This window comes from Pongo pygmaeus, chromosome 3 (genome assembly GCF_028885625.2).
Source record: "Pongo pygmaeus isolate AG05252 chromosome 3, NHGRI_mPonPyg2-v2.0_pri, whole genome shotgun sequence".
NCBI classification, from domain to species: Eukaryota; Metazoa; Chordata; class Mammalia; order Primates; family Hominidae; genus Pongo; species Pongo pygmaeus.
In genome coordinates, this window is record NC_072376.2 from 102,489,899 (window position 1) to 102,510,007 (window position 20,109).

Below are 20,109 nucleotides of genomic sequence, written 5' to 3' on the forward strand. Positions count from 1 at the left end.
ATGCTAGTCTGACTTATAGAGACATTTTCATATGTGCAGCAATTGACTTCTCCTTTAGTAATAAGGAAGTGAAGATAAACTTGTGGTTCCTTAAGGTATGAATTTACTGGGGGTTTCCACTAAATGATTCATCTTGAAATAAAGCAGAACTAGAACATAAACATTGATGACTGCACCAGTTAACTAAATGCGTTTACCATTTTAATCATTACATTTTTAAAAATTATTATTGTACCTGTTTTCTTTTTGATCACTCAGGATGTGTGGACCAAGTGGATAAACCAAGTCAATTAACACAGTCACCTGAAAGAGCTGAAAAAAATAATATTTTATTTACCTGGGTAGTTTTTATATTATTTTTATTATTTTGAGGTATTCATGTTTATTCAGTTTCTTGATCTTTGAAGATAGTGGATAATACAGACATATTATTGCTGTCCTAATCTGCCTTGGTGCAAACTAAACCTGTTACACTGAAGTAATTATTTGTTAGCTTCTATGTGAATGATTTTGTGTTAATGATTCAACAGTACAATTACAATGTGATTTTTTTTATTTACAAGAGATGACACAACATTGTTTCTTCCTAAACAATGGTCAAATGAAAAAAATGTGGGTAAAAATGGGTTTTGCAATAGATGTGTGAATAAATACTGATTTTCAGCCTTTAGTGACTTTCTGAGTTCATTGCACACATGCAGAAGAAGAGTGCAGCATTCATAGGCAATAATTTACAAAAGAAACCAAAAGAACTAAAATAGCTTATAATTAAAGAAATGGAGCTGGCTGAGGGCAGAGAAAGGCAGAGTGGAGGACTGCAGGTAGAGGTGACCTCTTCCGCAGCCATCATTCAGAAAGCTCCAGGTTAATGGATGTCTGCTATTTAAATATGGGAGTGTACCTTAAGATTGATGGAAGGGGATTGTTGGTAGTGGTGACAGGAGGTGTGATGATAGAATCTAACTAGGTGGTTGCTAGCAGATTGGAAACAAAAGGGAGGTCACATCTATTCAGCAGCTAAAATATGCTAATACCAAATTAGTTGCTTAGTCAACATAACCACCTCTGCATGTGGTAAGTGCTCAAACCTCAGAGAAGCAGTTAATTATCTCTCCTCAATTTACTAGCCTCCACTTGAAACCCAACTTTAGCCATATATTTTATGCCATATTTGTGGGAAATGTGTCTTACCCCTTTTATGAGAAAGAATCAATCTATTTCTTCCCCAGAGAGTAATATTTAATCACCCCTGTGTTATTAGGCTTATGATTGGGATTATGATTATTATTCTCATTTGCCTTGGAGGCTTTGTGCTTTCAAAGCCTTTACAACAAATCCCATACCCACATACAAAGGTCGACTGATAACCAGTTATCCAGCACCCTTTATTAACTGGGTCTTGATATTTGATATTTCTTATCAGTGTATGGTCTTAAGTTGTTCTTATTCTACACAGAGTAATGAAGGCCACACACAAACATATTTCAATGAGTAATTGTATATACGGGTCAACTTTATAAATTTGAGATCTAAAAATAATACTTTGGTCAAAGAGTGGCTCCTAATTTTTTTAAATTTTAAAAACTAATACAAATTATTAAAAGAGGAAGAATGTTATTGGCTGATGTCTAGGAATTTATGTATAGTTTCTTTTAAGAAAATCTAACGGCATTATAGGCAAGGAAAAAATGTTAATCATCTAAGGTCCCAGTTTACTGAGTCATTATTGAAAGACGAATACAACACATACAGTAGAGAAGAAAATGTTCTACACAGTTTGTCAATACAAAGTTTTTCTTGGATACACCTTGATATATTCTTAGTTTTTTAAAATTTAACAATTCAATTAATATTTCTTTTATCTCCTAACATATACAAGAGAATGTACTAGGTGCATTTGGGAATAATTATATTTCAAAGTACCAAGTGCTTCCTTTTTGCCAAGTGTTAAGTGTTTTACATATAATAGCTCATTATTTGTTAAATAATCTCACAAGAAAAGTTTTGCTGCTATCTCTATTTTACTGAGGGAAATTGAGACACAGAGAGGTTAACTAATTTACCCAAAGTCACAAAGCTTATAAATGATTTACTCCACCTCTGCACGTGGTAAGTGCTTAAACCTCAGAAAGGACTTACTTCTCTCTCCTCAATTTCCCAGACTCCACCTTAACTTTAAGGACAACTTTTGGACAAATGTAGCATTAACTCCAGAGGTTTTACTCTTTTTACTTTGAAAATAAATATTCTCTGCTTACTGATATATTTCTCCAGATTCAGTGGAAAAGTTATTTTTTCCTATTACTGCTTTATTTTTTAAAAGATTTAAAATTTTAATAAACAAAAGCAAATAAAATAAACACAAAGCCTGAAACATATTCAGTGCTGGCGTAATTTAATTGTTTGCTCTACTTCCTTTGGTAAGTGATTTAAAAAGTCATTTGCTTGTTCTAAAAACAAGCGAAGCAAACAAAAAATACATATTCCATGCTATTTGGGAAATGCAATATGGAACAAAAGTTCACATTAACGAGGACCTGGACCAGCTACATTAATTTGTGAGCCTAGTACAAAATGAATACCTGAAGTCCCCTGTTTAAAAATGATTAATAATTCTGAGATGGAGACAGCTGAGTATTAAATCAAACAGCACTTCACAGGTTACAGTCCCATGAAGCTGGCCCTGGCAAGAAACCAATACTGGTCACTGAAGACCTTTTGCTTTATCTACCCATCTCTTTCCAATAGCAGAGCGACATGTGAGCCAAAAAAGACTCCCAGGGGACACTAGAGGCTCTAGGGATAGACTTTTAAGGTTTTACCACTCCTTAATTTCTTTTCTGTTTTTGTTTTCAGTTTTTTGCTTCAGAAATTTAAAAATCCCTTGAAAAACATAGGGATTTCAAAAGACACCACGACTACTATAGACAAGAAATCTTGTCTCTGGTGCTGTCACTGCCCCAGTGGGATTAATAGCTGATTTCTAATACTAGAGCTGGAAGCCTGCACACTTAGGATGGTAAGACTTTTGCATAGCTTCAAGGACTGTGACCTTATAAGCAGAGCAAATGTGTGCCCACTTTTCTATTATGTGGCAGTTTCATGGGTAACGTGCACAAATTCCCTAATCAAAACCAAGAAGATGGTATTTATGGAATTATGCATTGCAGGGAAGCCTGAATTAGAGGACTGCTAAGATCCCCATTGCAGTTATAAGATTCTGTGCCTCTAAAAGAGTAGAATGTTAGATGAGAACTCAGAATAGCATGGCTGTGATGAAAAAATGTTGATCATCTGGTAATGTCTTTGATTCTAGAGTCTGAGTGGGTGGATAGACTATATCCCAATTTCTTCCAAATTAGGAAGTGTAGATGGAGATAAAAATATCACACGTATTGCTGACAGAGCCTTGGATGGCTGTTTGGACTCCCTTTTCTCAGTTAAACTGAACCTCCAGTCACACTCAGAGCAGTTGAACAAATGCTGCTTCCCTCAAGAGGGCACCCTTGAGGAAAGAAGCAGGAAAAGATCCTGAGCTTCCTGCAGAGGAGCTGATACAGAACAGGCCCTCCTTGTCTCTGGAGAAGTAAGGAAGAAGGGTTGGGAAGGGTAGAAATTACAATGTAATTATTCCAAAAGGGTAAAGTCCCTACCTTGGTAGTTCACAGAAATGCTGGAAAAACCCACAAGAAGAATCCTTCATCTTCTACTCTTTACTATTCTAAGGTTTGAATAATAAATTGGCTTCATGGACCTAAACCCATAACTACTTGGCACCAACAGAAAGCACTGTGCTGCCCTGGATACATATGTTAGATGTGAGAGGTTGCATGAAGCAGGCGTGAGGGTCCAAGTTTTGGAATTAAACAAACCTGGATCTGAAACCTGTCTCTGCCATTGATCAGTTGTGTGATATTTAGCATTTTATTTTACATATCCTCGCTAGGACTCTATGTCTTTATCTTCAGCAATAGAATACAATTGTTGTGTGGATTAATTGTAACAAGGATAAATTGTCAGTAACCTCCCTACTATAGTTTGAACATTTGTATCTCCTCAAAATTCACATGCCAAAAACCAATACCCAATGTGATAGTATTAAGAGTTGAGGCCTTTGGGAGGTGATTAGGTCATGAGGGCAGAGCCCTCCTGAATTGGATTAGTGTCCTTATACAGAGGCCCCAGAGAGCTGCCTTACCTCTCCACCCTATGAGGTTGCAGCTAGAAGGAGCCGTCTATGAGGAATGGACCCTCACCAGATGCCAAATCTGCTGGCACCGGGATCATGGACCTCACAGCCTCTAGAACTGTAAGAAATAAATGTTTATTGTTTATAAGCCGTCCGGTTTATGGTGTTTAATTATAGCAGCATGGATGGACTAAGATGCTTTCTCTTCCTCAATCTCAGTCTGGGTTACTAAGGTTGTGAAATTTAGTTCATATTTTGCCTATTGAGATTACTCTTCAAATCTATCACAAATGTTTCCAAAATAAATGGCATTTTTTCCAATATCATAAACTATCCAAAAAATTAAGAAGAGAAAAAATATTACAGCACTTGAGCCATTCATGACTTGCTCACTTTTTTTGTGATGAAGACTAGTTTTTAAAATAAAAATAGACTATAAACTTTTTCTGAAAAAGATCAAATAGTAAATGTTTAAAGCTTTGCCAGACATATGGTCTCTGCTACAACTATTTAAAATCTACTATTTTAGTTCAAAAACTATAATACATAAATTAATGGCCTCTGCTGTGTTCCAATAGAAATTTATTTATAAATACATAGTTGGTCCACGCCTGGTCTATCCACTAAGTGTATTGAAAATAAAATATAGTGTTTGTTGTTCTGAGATATAGGAAAAAACAACCAAAATGTGTGTTCCCACTCTCACCCAGTCACTCAACACAATAATGTGTGACTAGATGTGGGGCAGAGGGATTCCCAGACATCATCCACTTCCCTGGCAGACACAAACTGGGTGTCCTCAAATTCAATTTAATTCTAACACCACCTACTTGGAAATAGCATCAGATCCAAGGTTCAGTCCCACAAGACCATCCCCCACCTCAGATGCCAATCACAAGCCCCAGGTGTTGGCCTATAGCTGGTCGTGACCAACCAGCTATAAACTCGAGCTCCCACACTCTCCTCCTTGAGCTAGAGTAATTTACTAGAGCAGTGTAGAACTCAGAGAAACACTTTACTTATGTTTACCAGTTTATTATAAAGGATAGTACAAAGATATAGATGGACAGCCTGAAGGGGGAGATGCATTGGGCATCGGGGAAAGGGCACAGAGCTTCCATGCCCCATCCAGGAGCACTACCCTCCAGGACTCTATCTAGAATCTCCTGAAACCCAGTTTTTTTTTGTTTTTTTTTTTTTTTTATGGAAGCTTCGTTACATAGGCAGGATTAATCAAATCATTGGCTGCTGATGATCAACTTAATCTTCAATCCATCTCTCCTCCCCAGAGATTGGGAGATAGGGCTGAAAGTCTCAACCCTTTAATCATACCTTGGTCTTTCTGGTGACCGATCCCCATCCTGAAGCTATCTAGGAGTCCCCAGCCACCAGTCTTGTCATTATCATACAAAAGACATTCATTACTCCGATTGTCCAAGGTTTTAGGAGCTGGATGTCAGAAAACAGCATGAAGACCAAATATATATCTCACAGTATCACAAAACCCAAAAGGGCTCAATCCTGAAGACTTGGGATTTTATCTTCAGTTCAGTATCATTTATATTTTCTAATTTGCTTTGTATCAGGTTTATTGCATCAATCAATATATATATGTCAATGTGAAAATCTAAAGTATTATCTCCTTTGTGACTGTTAGGCTATATTTCTTTTACTGAACAATTAATCAGATATATAATTCTAATTGATTCTAGAGCATGTTGGTTAAAATAATTTTCTGTACTTTTTATTCAAAATATTCATGACTATAATTTCTGAGCTTTCTTTTCTAAGAATTTAACAAACATAGTTTTTTCTAATTCTGAATGTCAATGGTAGCTTGATGGGGATAGCATTGAATCTATAAATTACTTTGGGCAGTATGGCCATTTTCACATTATTTATTCTTTCCTATCCATAAGCATGGAATGTTCTTCCATTTGTTTGCGTTCTCTTTTATTTCCTTAAGCAGTGGTTTGTACTTCTCCTTGACGTGGTCCTTCACATCCCTTGTAAGTTGGATTCCCAGGTATTTTATTCTCTTTGTAGCAATTGTGAATGGAGTTCACTCATGATTTGGCTCTCTGTCTATTACTGGTGGATAAAAATGCTTGTGACTTTTGCACATTGATTTTGTATCCTGACACTTTGCTGCAATTGCTTATCAGCTTAAGGAGATTTTGGGCTGAGACGATGGGGTTTTCTAAATATACAATCATGTCATCTGCAAACAGAGACAATTTTACTTCCTGCCTTCCTATTTGAATACGCTTTATTTCTTTCTCTTGCCTGATTGCCCTGGCCAGAACTTCCAATACTATGTTGAATAGGAGTGGTGAGAATGGACATCCTTGTCTTGTGCTGGTTTTCAAAGGGAATGCTTCCAGTTTTTTACCCATTCAGTATGATATTGCCTGTGGTTTTGTCATAAATAGCTCTTGTTATTTTGAGGTACTTTCCATCAATACCTAGTTTATTGACTTTTTAGCCCAAAGACGTGTTGAAAAAACTACCTTAAATTTCATATGGGACCAAAAAAGACCCCGTATAGCCAAGACAATCCTAATCATAAAGAACAAAGCTGGAGGCATCATGCTACCTGACTTCAAACTACATTACAAGGCTACAGTAATTAAAACAGCATGGTACTAGTACTAAAACAGATATATAGGCCAATGGAAGAGAACAGAGCCCTCAGAAATAACGCCACACATCTACAACCATCTGATCTTTGACAACCCTCACAAAAACAAGCAATGGGGAAAGGATTTCCTATTTAATAAATAGTGTTGGGAAAACTGGCTAGCCATATGCAGAAAACTGAAAGTGGACCCCTTCCTTACACATTATACAAAAACTAACTCAAGATGGATTAAAGACTTAAAAATAAGACCTAAAAACATGAAAACTCTAGAAGATAACCTAGGCAATAACATTCATGACATAGGCATGGGCAAAGACTTCATGGCTAAAACACCAAAAGCAGTGGCAACAAAAGCCAAAATTGACAAATTGGATCTAATTAAACTAAAGAGCTTCTGCACAGCAAAAGAAACTATCATCAGAGTGAACAAGCAACCTACAGAATGGGAGAAAATTTTTGCAATCTATTCATCTGACAAAGGGCTAATATCCAGAATCTACAAGGAACTTAAACAAATTTACAAAAAAAAAAAAAACATCAAAAATTGGCAAAGTATATGAACAGACACTTCTCAAAAGAAAACATTTATGTGGCCAACAAACATATGAAAAAAAGCTCGTCATAGCTGGTAATTAGAGAAATGCAAATCAAAATCACAATGAGATATCATCTCATGCCAGTTAGAATAGCAATCATTAAAAAGTCAGAAACAACAGATGCTGGAGAGGATGTGGAAAAATAGGAACACTTTTACACTGTTGGTGGGAGTGTAGATTAGTTCAACCAATGTGGAAGACAGTGTGGTGATTCCTCAAGGATCTAGAATCAGAAATACCATTTGACCCAGCAATACCATTACTGGTTATATACTCAAAGTATTATAAATCATTCTATTATAATGACACATGCATATGTATGTTTATTGGAGCACCGTTCACAATAGCAGAGACTTGGAACCAACCCAAATGCCCATCAATGATAGACTGGATAAAGAAAATGTGGCACATATACACCATGGAATACTATGCAGCCATAAAAAAGGATGAGTTCATGTCCTTTGCAAGGACATGGATGAAGGTGGAAACCATCATTCTCAATAAATTAACACAGGAACAGAAAACTAAACACCACATGTTCTCACTCATAAGTGGGAGTTGAACCATGAGAACACATGGACACAGGGAGGGGAACATCACACAGCAGTGCCTGTTGGGGCTAGGGGGCTAGGGGAGGGATAGTATTAGGAGAAATACGTAATGTAGATGATGGGTTGATGGGTGCAACAAACCACCATAGCACTTGTATACCTCTGTAACAAACCTGCACATTCTGCACATGTATCTCAGAACTTAAAGTATAATAATAATAATAAAAGAATTTAAGAAACATTTATACTTCATGCTCAGATTCCAGGCTAAACAATAAGGAACAGTCTGCATGGCTATTAAAACAAAAAGAAAATCCAGAAGGATAAAATTAATAAGTATGTTTCAAAACATGTCTCTGAGTTACATACCACAATAAACAACAATTTATATAGTAGAATTTACATTTAACTTTAAAAAGTAGAACTTTATGATTTACATAAAATAAAATTTATAAAACCAAAGTAAGTTGTACACAGCAAGGGTGTGTTATTCTGTTTCCCATTTCCTCAACCCCCATTTGGTGAAACAGGAGGAAAGTGCACGCAGGAGACGTAGAGGAGGTAAGCACATTTGGACCTTTTCTCTTGTTTTATCAACAGGAAAGCATGACAACTTCCTTCTCTCATTCATATACGGTGATGCTCATGAATACATATGGTCAGTAAACCAGTAACATTTTGTTTTCTATCTTCCTTTATTATGAAACCTTTGGTTCTTCATTGAATGGCACTCTTTTGTGTTAATAAGTTTGGGTCAAGTAGGTTGATGTATTTTCAGCACCTTTAAAAATAACGTTATTTTAAAGGAAGGAATGCACACAGCTGATAGGTAGTACAAGCAGGAAACCCACAGACAAGAGAATATGTGTCATCACCATCACGAAAAACCTCTTTGAATGGCAGGGATGGGCCTATAAATTACAAGCAAAGCAGAGTCTTTATTCTCTCATTAGCGCAGCAGTAAATAACAGAGGCTGTACTTTAGAAAAATCCTTGACGAGTGATCTGGAATTCTTAATACAAATCCAAGTATGTCAGATAGCTCTTAAAGGTTCATGTGAAATAACAAGAAAGCTATAATTCCATGACCTGGGGAAATCCTCTATAAATTAAGTAGAACATTGTGCTTTGTGTTCTTCCTTTACTCAATCATATTCAGCTTCTGAAGGGCTGGGGGGAAGGGTAGAACGGCAAAAGAAAGATAAAAATGTGTTGTTCTACTTATCCACACCTCATTGATCCATCAGGATACTCATGATAATGCATTTATATCCTTGTCCTTTGCTTCATATGCAGCTACAGAAGCTCTAAGTCTTGCTGGTAATCTTAATTAAGGACCCTTCAAAAATATCCCTATTTTATAATGCATCCACCTGAAGCCTTTGCTGATGAACGTGCAGACAAAATAATTACCTAGTAACATATTTCTGCGTATGAAAGGAAAGCACAGTTTGTGAAGGGAAAAGCTGAAACCCCCTTATTTTTTGTTTGACATGATACATTAGGACAGGAGGTAGCTTTATACAAGAGATATTAAGGCAGAAATTTCAACATGAAATTATTTTGAAAATTCCAGCATGGAATCGTTTCAGGATGACTTGAAATATGGAAGTAAGCAAAGAGAGAGAAGCCAAAAACAGTGTTTGCTTTTGGAAAAGGCAAAAAGAAATAAAAAGTTTTGCAGAAATACGTAATTTTAAATTCAAGTTTTCAACACATGCAGGCTTATAATTTTGGGTAATATGAAATTAATATATTGCTACTATAATAATTGGTTGATTGATAGATACATACATACATACGTACACACATATGTACATACTGACAAATAGCATGATCAGTCATAATCAAACATCCTGCAATGAAAATGAAAGAAAAATTTAGCGAATGGAGTCTGAACAATGTAACATTTTTAATTGATTTCTCATTTTTTATTGATGACCTACAAATATATTTATACTAGGTTTCCAAGAAGAAAAAAATTATTAATTTGTAATAGTTGTAAAGTGAAAATATTAATGACATAAACGCCTTGCTAGAATTTAAAAGCCTCCGCTTCTCTCTTTGATTTGAAACAATGGACAAATTACTAAGACTTTTTACCATACAGGTGCCACATTACTAAAGATGATTACACTGACTTTCTTGCAGAGACTGTGAAAATTAATGAGATAGTAATCCCAATTCTAATGTTAAAATAGAAGTCAGAAAAGTGCTACATTACTTACTATAATGAGGAGCAAAATGTGGTCCTGAAATGGCAGCAAAATTGCTTTTGCTCAACTAAATGCAAGCCCACTGACCTACCATCTAAAAGTCTCCTCCAATCTCATACAACTGTGGGATTATTTTTTAACAGAAATTCCCTGTATAATTTATTACATGTTCTTATGAGATAAGGTAAATTAGAACCAAAGCACATGCAAAGCGATTTAATGACTAATAATCACATACCTTCAACTAAGCATTTCTTATCACAAAAAGACATTATTACATTATTACTTGTAATCTCACGGGTGCCTGATTGCTCTACCACCATTTAATACACTACTGCCAGTGGTTATTGACAAGTAAATGATCACAGTGTCATCAATTTCTTTTGAATAAATAAATAATGATAATAATAGCTAACACTGAAGTGCCAGGCACATAGCAAGCACTCTCGAAGTGTTGGCTGTTATACTTGCCCGGCATTTTTCCAAGTGTTTTACATATATTCTTTTATTGAATGCTCCAATAACTCTATATCAGAAGTGTTTTATTGTTACCATCTACAGATGAGTAAACCAAGACAGAGATGTCAAGTAACTTGACCAAGGTCACCCAAGTAACTCTCAGAACCAAGATTTGAATGCAGGTCATTTGCTACAGAATCTGGGCTCTTGACCATCACTATCTACTGCCTTTGCCATAATTACGTAACAAATAATTTGACACAGCATCTTAAGACAATCTGTTAATTTCTAAGAAAGATTTATCAAATGTTGAATATGCAAATTTAGAAATAATTGTAATTTATGAACTACAAAATGTTTTTAGAAATATCACACTCAGGCCGGGTGTGGTGGCTCATGCCTGTAATTCTAGCATTTTGGAAAGCCAAGGCGGGCAGATCACCTGAGGTCAGGAGTTCGTGACCAGCCTGGCCAACAAGGTGAAACCCCATCTCTACTAAAAATACAAAAATTAGCTGGGTGTGATAGCATGTGCCTATAAACCCAGCTACCTGGGAGGCTGAGGCAGGAGAATCACTGGAACCCGGGAGGTGGAGGCTGCAGTGAGCCAAGACTGTGCCACTGCACTCCAACCTGGGTAACAGAGCAAGGCTCCATCTAAAAAAAAAAAAAAAAAAAAAAAAAAAAGAGAGAAAAAAAGAAATATCATACTCAGTTTTGATGTTTATTATATATTATTTAAATATTATTATTTTATTAAATATTCACAAACTGGATAATCCAGATGATTTTTATATCTGCAAGAGAATTAGAATTTATTAAATATTTAAGAAGGCATGAATAACATTTTAATGAAAAATTACCTCCATAGCTGGTTTAAAATAGTAGTGAAACAGAAGACTTTCCTGATTCCCCTTGCAGGACGTGTAACAGGGGTGCGGCTCGGCTGTTTGGTCTCCCGACAGCTCAAACCCCTTACAGGAGGGTGAGCACACAGACAGGCAGGTGCAGGAAACCGGGGGGAGTGCTTTTGGGCTCCAGCCCCACAGAATCATCTTGGGGTGCGTGTCTGCGACTTCTGAAGCCCAAGTGGGCATATGTTACAGTGTGCTCCTTTAGCTTTGCCGTCTGCAGACGGCTTGTGTGTTAATCAGTTCAATGGACCCTCTGCCTTATCACAAAGGCAGGGCCCCAGTGTGACAGCCTTCTGTATCCCAAGCTCTTGCCCAGGGTCCCAAAAGAATCAGATCACATGCGGGCTTGAAGGATGAGTGCAATGTTTTATTGAGTGGTGGAGATGGCTTTCAGCAAGATGGATGAGGAGCCAGAAGGGGGAATGGAGAGGGAAGGTGGTCTTCCCCTGGAGTCAGGCCGCCCAGTGGCGGGACTCTTCTCTAGCTGCCCCTGGCCAAACTCCCCTCGGTGTCCAGACATCTTTCCTCTTCTCTCTTTCTCTGCCACATCATTCTGCCATTGCTGGTCTGCTGGTCTGCTTGCATCCTCGTCTCCTTGCTAGGAGGTCGCATCTGGAGCGTGGGATTCGAGATTTATATGAGGGCAGGATGGGGGCATGGCAGACCAAAAGGGAGTTTTTTGGGTGTGAAAACAGAAATACCTGTCCTCATTTAGGGTCGCAGGTCTTCAGGCTTGATGGTGGGGCCTTTGCCAGGAAACCGCCCTCTTCTACCCAGTATTCAACGATCTCTGGTCTGTATCACTAGCAACAAAAGAATTCTATAGCTCTCCCTCCTCTCCCTCTCCCTCTCCCTCTCCTCTCCCTCTCCCTCTCCCTCTCCCTCTCCTCTCCCTCTCCCTCTCCCTCCTCTCCCTCCTCTCCCTCCTCTCCCTCTCCCTCTTCCTCTCCCCTTTCTTCAGTCTCCCTCTCCTTCTTTTTTCGGTCTCCCTCTTTTGCCGAAGCTGGACTGTGCTGCCGTGATCTCGGCTCGCTGCAACCTCCCTGCCTCGGGCTCCTATGACTCTCCTGCCTTGGCCTGCCGGGTGCCTGGGATTGCAGGCGCGCGCCGCCACGCCTGAATGGTTTTTGTGTTTTTGATGGAGACAGGGTTTCGCAGTGTTGACCGGGCTGGTCTCCAGCTCCTGGCCTCGAGTGATCTGCCTGCCTCGGCCTCTCGAGGTGCTGGGATTGCAGACGGAGTCTCGCTCACTCAATGCTCAATGGTGCTCAGGCTGGAGTGCAGTGGCGTGATCTCGGCTCGCTACAACCTCCACCTACCAGCCTCCTGCCTTGGCCTCCCAAAGTGCTAAGGTTACGGCCTCTGCCCCGCCGCCACCCCGTCTAGGAAGTGAGGAGCGTCTCTGCCTGGCCGCCCATCGTCTGGGATGTGATGAGCCCCTCTGCCCAGCCGCCCCATCTGGGAAGTGAGGAGCACCTCTGCCCGGCCGCCATCCCGTATAGGAAGTGAGGAGCGTCTCTGCCCGGCCGCCCATCGTCTGGGAAGTGAGGAGCGCCTCTGCCCGGCCGCCCCGTCTGGGAGGTGAGGAGCGCCTCTGCCCGGCCGCCACCCCGTCTGGGAGGAAGTGAGGAGCACCTCTGCCCGGCTGCCCTGTCTGGGAGATGAGGAGCACCTCTGCCCGGCCGTCCCGTCTGGGAGGTGAGGAGTGCCTCTGCCTGGCTGCCACCCCGTCTGGGAGGAAGTGAGGAGCGCCTCTGCTCGGCCGCCCATCGTCTGGGATGTGAGGAGCGCCTCTGCCCGGCTGCCCCATCTGGGAAGCGAGGAACGCCTCTGCCCGGCCGACCCGTCTGGGAGGTGAGGAGCGCCTCTGCCCGGCTGCCCCGTCTGGGAAGCGAGGAACGCCTCTGCCCGGCCGACCCGTCTGGGAGGTGAGGAGCGCCTCTGCCCGGCTGCCCCGTCTGGGAAGCGAGGAACGCCTCTGCCCGGCCGACCCGTCTGGGAGGTGAGGAGCGCCTCTGCCCAGCTGCCACCCCGTCTGGGAGGAAGTGAGGAGCGCCTCTGCCCGGCTGCCCCGTCTGGGAAGCGAGGAACGCCTCTGCCCGGCCGACCTGTCTGGGAGGTGAGGAGTGCCTCTGCCCAGCTGCCACCCCGTCTGGGAGGAAGTGAGGAGCACCTCTGCCCGGCCGCCCCGTCTGGGAGATGAGGAGTGCCTCTGCCCGGCCGCCCCGTCTGGGAAGTGAGGAGTGCCTCTGCCCAGCTGCCACCCCGTCTGGGAGGAAGTGAGGAGCACCTCTGCCCGGCCGCCCCGTCTGGGAGATGAGGAGCACCTCTGCCCGGCCGCCCCGTCTGGGAAGTGAGGAGCGCCTCTGCCCAGCCGCCACCCCGTCTGGGAGGAAGTGAGGAGCGCCTCTGCCTGGCCACCCCGTCTGGGAGGTGAGGAGCGCCTCTGCTCCGCCGCCCAGTGTGGGAAGTGAGGAGCACCTCTGCCCGGCCGCCCTGTCTGGGAGGTGAGGAGCGCCTCTGCCTGGCCGCCACCCTGTCTGGGAGGAAGTGAGGAGCGCCTCTGCCCGGCCGCCCCCTCTGGGAAGTGAGGAGCGCCTCTGCCCGGCCGCCCCCTCTGGGAAGTGAGGAGCGCCTCTGCCCGGCCGCCCCGTCTGGGAGGTGAGGAGCACCTCTGCCCGGCCGCCCTGTCTGGGAGGTGAGGAGCGCCTCTGCCTGGCCGCCACCCCGTCTGGGAGGAAGTGAGGAGCGCCTCTGCCCGGCCGCCCCCTCTGGGAAGTGAGGAGCGCCTCTGCCCGGCCGCCCCGTCCGGGAGGTGAGGAGCGCCTCTGCCCGGCCGCCCTGTCTGGGAGGTGAGGAGCGCCTCTGCCCGGCCGCCCCGTCTGGGAGATGAGGAGCACCTCTGCCCGGCCGCCCTGTCTGGGAGGTGAGGAGCGCCTTTGCCTGGCCGCCACCGCGTCTGGGAGGAAGTGAGGAGCGCCTCTGCCCGGCCGCCCCCTCTGGGAAGTGAGGAGCGCCTCTGCCCGGCCGCCCCGTCTGGGAGGTGAGGAGCACCTCTGCCCGGCTGCCCCGTCTGGGAGATGAGGAGCACCTCTGCCCGGCCGCCCTGTCTGGGAGGTGAGGAGCGCCTCTGCCTGGCCGCCACCCCGTCTGGGAGGAAGTGAGGAGCGCCTCTGCCCGGCCGCCCCCTCTGGGAAGTGAGGAGCGCCTCTGCCCGGCCGCCCCGTCTGGGAGGTGAGGAGCGCCTCTGCCCGGCCGCCCCGTCTGGGAGATGAGGAGCACCTCTGCCCGGCCGCCCTGTCTGGGAAGTGAGGAGCGCCTTTGCCTGGCCGCCACCCCGTCTGGGAGGAAGTGAGGAGCGCCTCTGCCCGGCCTCCCCGTCTGGGAGGTGAGGAGCACCTCTGCCCGGGCGCCCCGTCTGGGAAGTGAGGAGCGCCTCTGCCCCGCCGCCCTGTCTGGGAGGTGAGGAGCGCCTCTGCCTGGCCGCCACCCCGTCTGGGAGGAAGTGAGGAGCGCCTCTGCCCGGCCGCCCCGTCTGGGAGGTGAGGAGCGCCTCTGCCCGGCCGCCCCGTCTGGGAAGTGAGGAGCGCCTCTGCCCCGCCGCCCTGTCTGGGAAGTGAGGAGCGCCTCTGCCCGGCCACCCCGTCTGGGAAGTGAGGAGCGCCTCTGCCTGGCTGCCACCCCGTTTGGGAGGAAGAAAGGAGCGCCTCTGCCCGGCCGCCCTGTCTGGGAGGTGTACCCAACAGCTCCGAAGAGACAGCGACCATCGGGAGCGGGCCATGAGGACGATGACGGTTTTGTTGAAAAGAAGGGGGGGAAGTGTGGGGAAAGGAAGGAGAGATCAGATTGTTGCTGTGTCTGTGTAGAAAGAGGTGGGCATACGAGACTCCATTTTGTTCTGACAAGGAGAAATTCTTCTGCCTTGGGATGCTGTTGATCTATGGCCTTTCCCCCAGCCCCGTGCTCTCTGAAACATGTGCTGTGTCAACTGAGGGTTAAATGGATTAAGGGCGGTGCAAGATGTGCTTTGTTAAACAGATGCTTGAAGGCAGGATGCTCTTTAAGAGTCATCACCACTCCCTAATCTCAAGTACCCAGGGGCACAAACACTGCAGAAGGCCGCAGGGACCTCTGCCTAGGAAAACCAGAGACCTTTGTTCATGTGTTTATCTCCTGACCTTCTCTCCACTATTATCCTATGACCCTGCCATATCCCCCTCTCCGAGAAACACCCAAGAATCATCAATAAATACTAAAAAAAAAAAAAAAGAATTCTATAAATCTTTTTTTGGATATACTTCTATATGGGAAACATTTGAAAAATGTTAGTGTGCCGTTTGATGTCCCTCCTCCAAACAGCCTGTGTTGTAGGTGCTCCTGTCTTTTGGTTGCCAGAACTCTGAGGAACTCCTTGAGTGTTAAACTAATCATTTTATAATATACAAATATTACTTTGAACATTATAAATTTTTAATTTATATTATAGAGAAAGCATAAAACAATTATATAGCCATTATAAAAGTACACAGAAGTTATTTGCCTTCAAAATTCCAAATATTGCTTTGTTCTACTGACCACTGTTCATCATTTGGTGAGTTTCCACAAAATATTGCCTCTCCATTTTTACATAGTGGTTTGATTATATCTTCTCCTCTTTCCCCTGATTTTTTCTCTTTCTTTTTTAACAGTGGTGAAATAAGAGTAATGCACACAAATAATTTTCTCTAACACAATTATCTGACTGGATGGGAGAAAAAACAATCCTTTAAGTTTTGAATGAACTCATTTCCCCTTGCCTTGCAATCTGATAGAGGCTAGGCACCTCTAAGTCATAAATTATTCCACAAATATGTATTGACTATCTACTCTGAGCCAGGAACTGGAGAAGTCAAGCCAATACCTACAGTCTTCTTCTAAAACTAGCAAGTTTGGGATTGACATCAAAAGTCTAGGTTTTGCAGTTACTTCAGAGTTCTAAATGAAGATCAGTTGCCAACATGTGGATGGACATGCAATGAAGATATGAAGGAATACAGAGGAACTTCTGAATTGGATGCAAGTGGTGAGCCTGAGCAGACAATGTATAAATGGGTAAAATGAAAGAAAAATTAATGGTATCTTGCATGTTAATTATACAACTAAAAATATTAAAGTCATGCCTTTTATAGTACATTTATTAAGTAGCTACTAAGTGACTTTTATTCCAATAAATGCTATGAGATTATCAAGTACACACAATTTTGTTTGTGATATGACTTCCTTTGGTACAAAGACACTCTTAGCATATTTCCACAATAAATTCACTTGCCCGATCTTTCTCCAGTTATTAAGTTTTTTATAATCCGGTGCTTATGGGAAACTTTACCCTGAATTACTTTTTGGCAGCCAAATTGTAGGAAACAGCATGGCCTTGTAGTCAGACAAAGTGATCTCAAACTTGGCTTTCCCCATTTTCCATCTCTGTGACCGTGAATACAAAAATAACCCTCCTCTCAAAAATATAGCTAATAATAGGTACTCCACCTGGTTGTTTTTAGAATTAATCAGAAAGTACATGCAGTGCACCCAATAAAATATCAGTCTCTCCCCTACTTAAATATGTCAACATAGATTTCAAGATGTATGGGTGGAGATTTTATATAATTTGAAATAAATATTTTCTTCTAGTAGCAGTCCAAGAAATAGAAGTGTGCAAAAATACAGAGGAAGAATCAGTGCAGTGAGAAGGCAATCAGCTTTCTATTCTGGAATCAGCAAGAGATGGGAGTTAATAGTCTCTTCTGCATTGTGTTTTTGCTGAAGTACTTAGCATAAAAATTGTCTGGATTAAGGCAGATACTGGGCTCCCCTTAGGTTGCTCTTGGGCAGAACTATTGGAGTGGACTTGGAGGCCCCAAATTCTCAGGAGATTAAGCCAGTGGAAATAGGCCTGATCTGGCACTGTTTATCTCTTTGTATCCAGTAGGACAAGCCTTATTCACAGTAATGTAATTTCTGACGATGTTTATTTTTTTCCAGTTTTACCTGAAATTGATTTAAGTAACAAAGTGATAATCATGGGCATGAGCCAAGGGATCTTCCTTTCCAGGAAGAAAAATATAAAAGCTTAGCCACAGCTGATGTTTGGCTTGGGGATTTAGGGAAAATCTGTGACACATTGCTTCTGAGGATGACTTCCATTCTGTGGCAGCAGCAGCTGTGTGATCGCACTTGAATGCAAACACCTGTAACATTTGGAGGGGTCTTTAACACCAGCTTCTCCTGGTATAGAAACTATTAAAATCAAGAGATCTTATTTTTTTCCTTACCTTTCAAATGTAAGTCTTCCTTAAGGTGGACAGAAAATGAATTGTTTCCTTCTTACCATCTGTTATTGTTTTTGCCTGAAGGCATGACTGCCTTCCTACTCCCTAATAAACAAAGGGGAATTTTATTGACCAATTCATTTTCAAAGAGATTTTAAAAGGCATTAAGCAATCAATTCTCACATAGTGTCCAAATTGAGTCTCTCATTCACTCTCTTGCCTGAGAAGAACCTGAAAGCAATATTCACATAAAACATATTCACTCAGGGTATAGACAGTGTTGCTTTATGTATTAATATTTACCAAGTTGCAGGATTCTTGAATACTGTATTTCACACTAGATTTATATTTTTACTTCTCTTCTCTCTTTCCCTTTTTGAGTATGATATTTTAAATTTTAAAATAATTTAGCTTTATATGTTCTTATAAGTATTGTCATTCATTTTTTGGAGAAAACCTAATGTGACATCTAATAAAGAAATTAAAGTGCTAATAGTGGTAGTTACAAAGGCAAAGGGATAACTTGGTCAAATATTATCCTTTCTTTTGACCTATGTCTTCCTTTCAACAATGAGATTTTGAACAATCGAGGTATTTTATTGTAAGCACCTCAGAGTGAGGTCTCTATTGTTAAATTTACTTTTTCTTTGATGTAAAATGCTTTACGTGAGGAAAATAATGGCTTTTATTTTCCAGTACATTTCTAGTTTAGAATATAAACTCTTCAGGTTAAGGTATTTGTGTGATAAAAGATACTTAATCACTTATTAAAGATTCACTTCCAATTCTAATTTCTATGTTTTCACAAAAATACATCATATTCTTGAATCTTCTCATTTTTCAGCTAGAATGAAATCTTAAGAAAACAATTGTACATAGAAGTTGTATCATTAGCTCATTTGAAAATGCAATTTTGTTTTGGAAGCTATTGATAATTAGAACAGCGAGGGACCCCCATCTGCTTAGTTACCTATATTTCATTTTTATACTTTATTCGTCTATCCTATATTTTTATGTTATGAATGTAAATATCTTTTCCTTGAGATCCCTACAAAGACAATAAATTTCATATTACAATTCTTATCTGTAAAGACAGAAACTATAAAAGCATGAATAGCTTTACTGTTAGACTATATGTGAAGAATGACTACTATATTACTGAAAGAACCAATTTCACATCACCGACTTCCTCCAAGTTACAATTTTCATCTTTCAAAAAGCGATAACTTACTCTCTTCTAGAAATAGAAAAAAAATGCCAAAGACAGTGCTGAAGTAAATAATCTCTATTGATTTCATTTCCAATAACAAATAAATTGAACTTGAAAGTGATTTTTTTCAACATAGTATAACATCAGAAAATCTGACAGTGTTAGAATAAATTCAACTTCAATATAATTAAAAAGAAAATGTAAATTGAAGTAAATTGTTTTAAGTTAACACACCACGGTTGAGGTCAGGTGGCCATGTAGGAAATGAAGTTAGCATCAGGAAAGGGAGGGCTTGAGTGCAGATGTAAGGCTCTGGCTCTATTTAACAGATATGTGTGCTTTTGGAAATTTATTTAATCCCTATGGTCCTTTAGTTTTGTCATATGTAAACCTCTATCAGATTTATTTTGGGATAAATATTTATTAGAAAAACTAAACCAATAATAAAAAGCCTAAACATTTTAGCATCTATACAAATAAAGGGCTAATTTATGTCATGATAATGTTCCCTTTTATCTTTACACTTTTTATAAGTAATATCGAAAATGGTAGTACTGTAGTAAAGTTAGCAGATACAATTCTCTTAGAACAATTCATGCATATTGTTATGTTGTTTCATCTGTTATCTTTCTGGAATTTTCTTTTATAAAATTTAATTCCATTACTGCTATCTAATATTGCTGTCACATTATAATAGTCTTCATTAATGCATAATTGCCTTTGCTCCTCCATATTTCTTTTTGCTGGAGACTAATGTAAAATTGCAGTTCATTAATTACACCATCATAAAAATCCTTGTTAATTTGATTACTTCGTGCATTTATCTATGAACCCGCCCTTTCTTGATTTTCTCCCTTGATCTATGTTTATTTCTTATTGCCTTCATCTTTTATCTTATAATTTTTTATGCAACTGAAATCAATGTATTTAAAAAAGAACTGGATGTATCTGTACTTGAGTGGATTACAAAAACCTGATATGCTTTAAGTGTATAGATCAGGAATAATTATATTAAATAGCATCTGTGA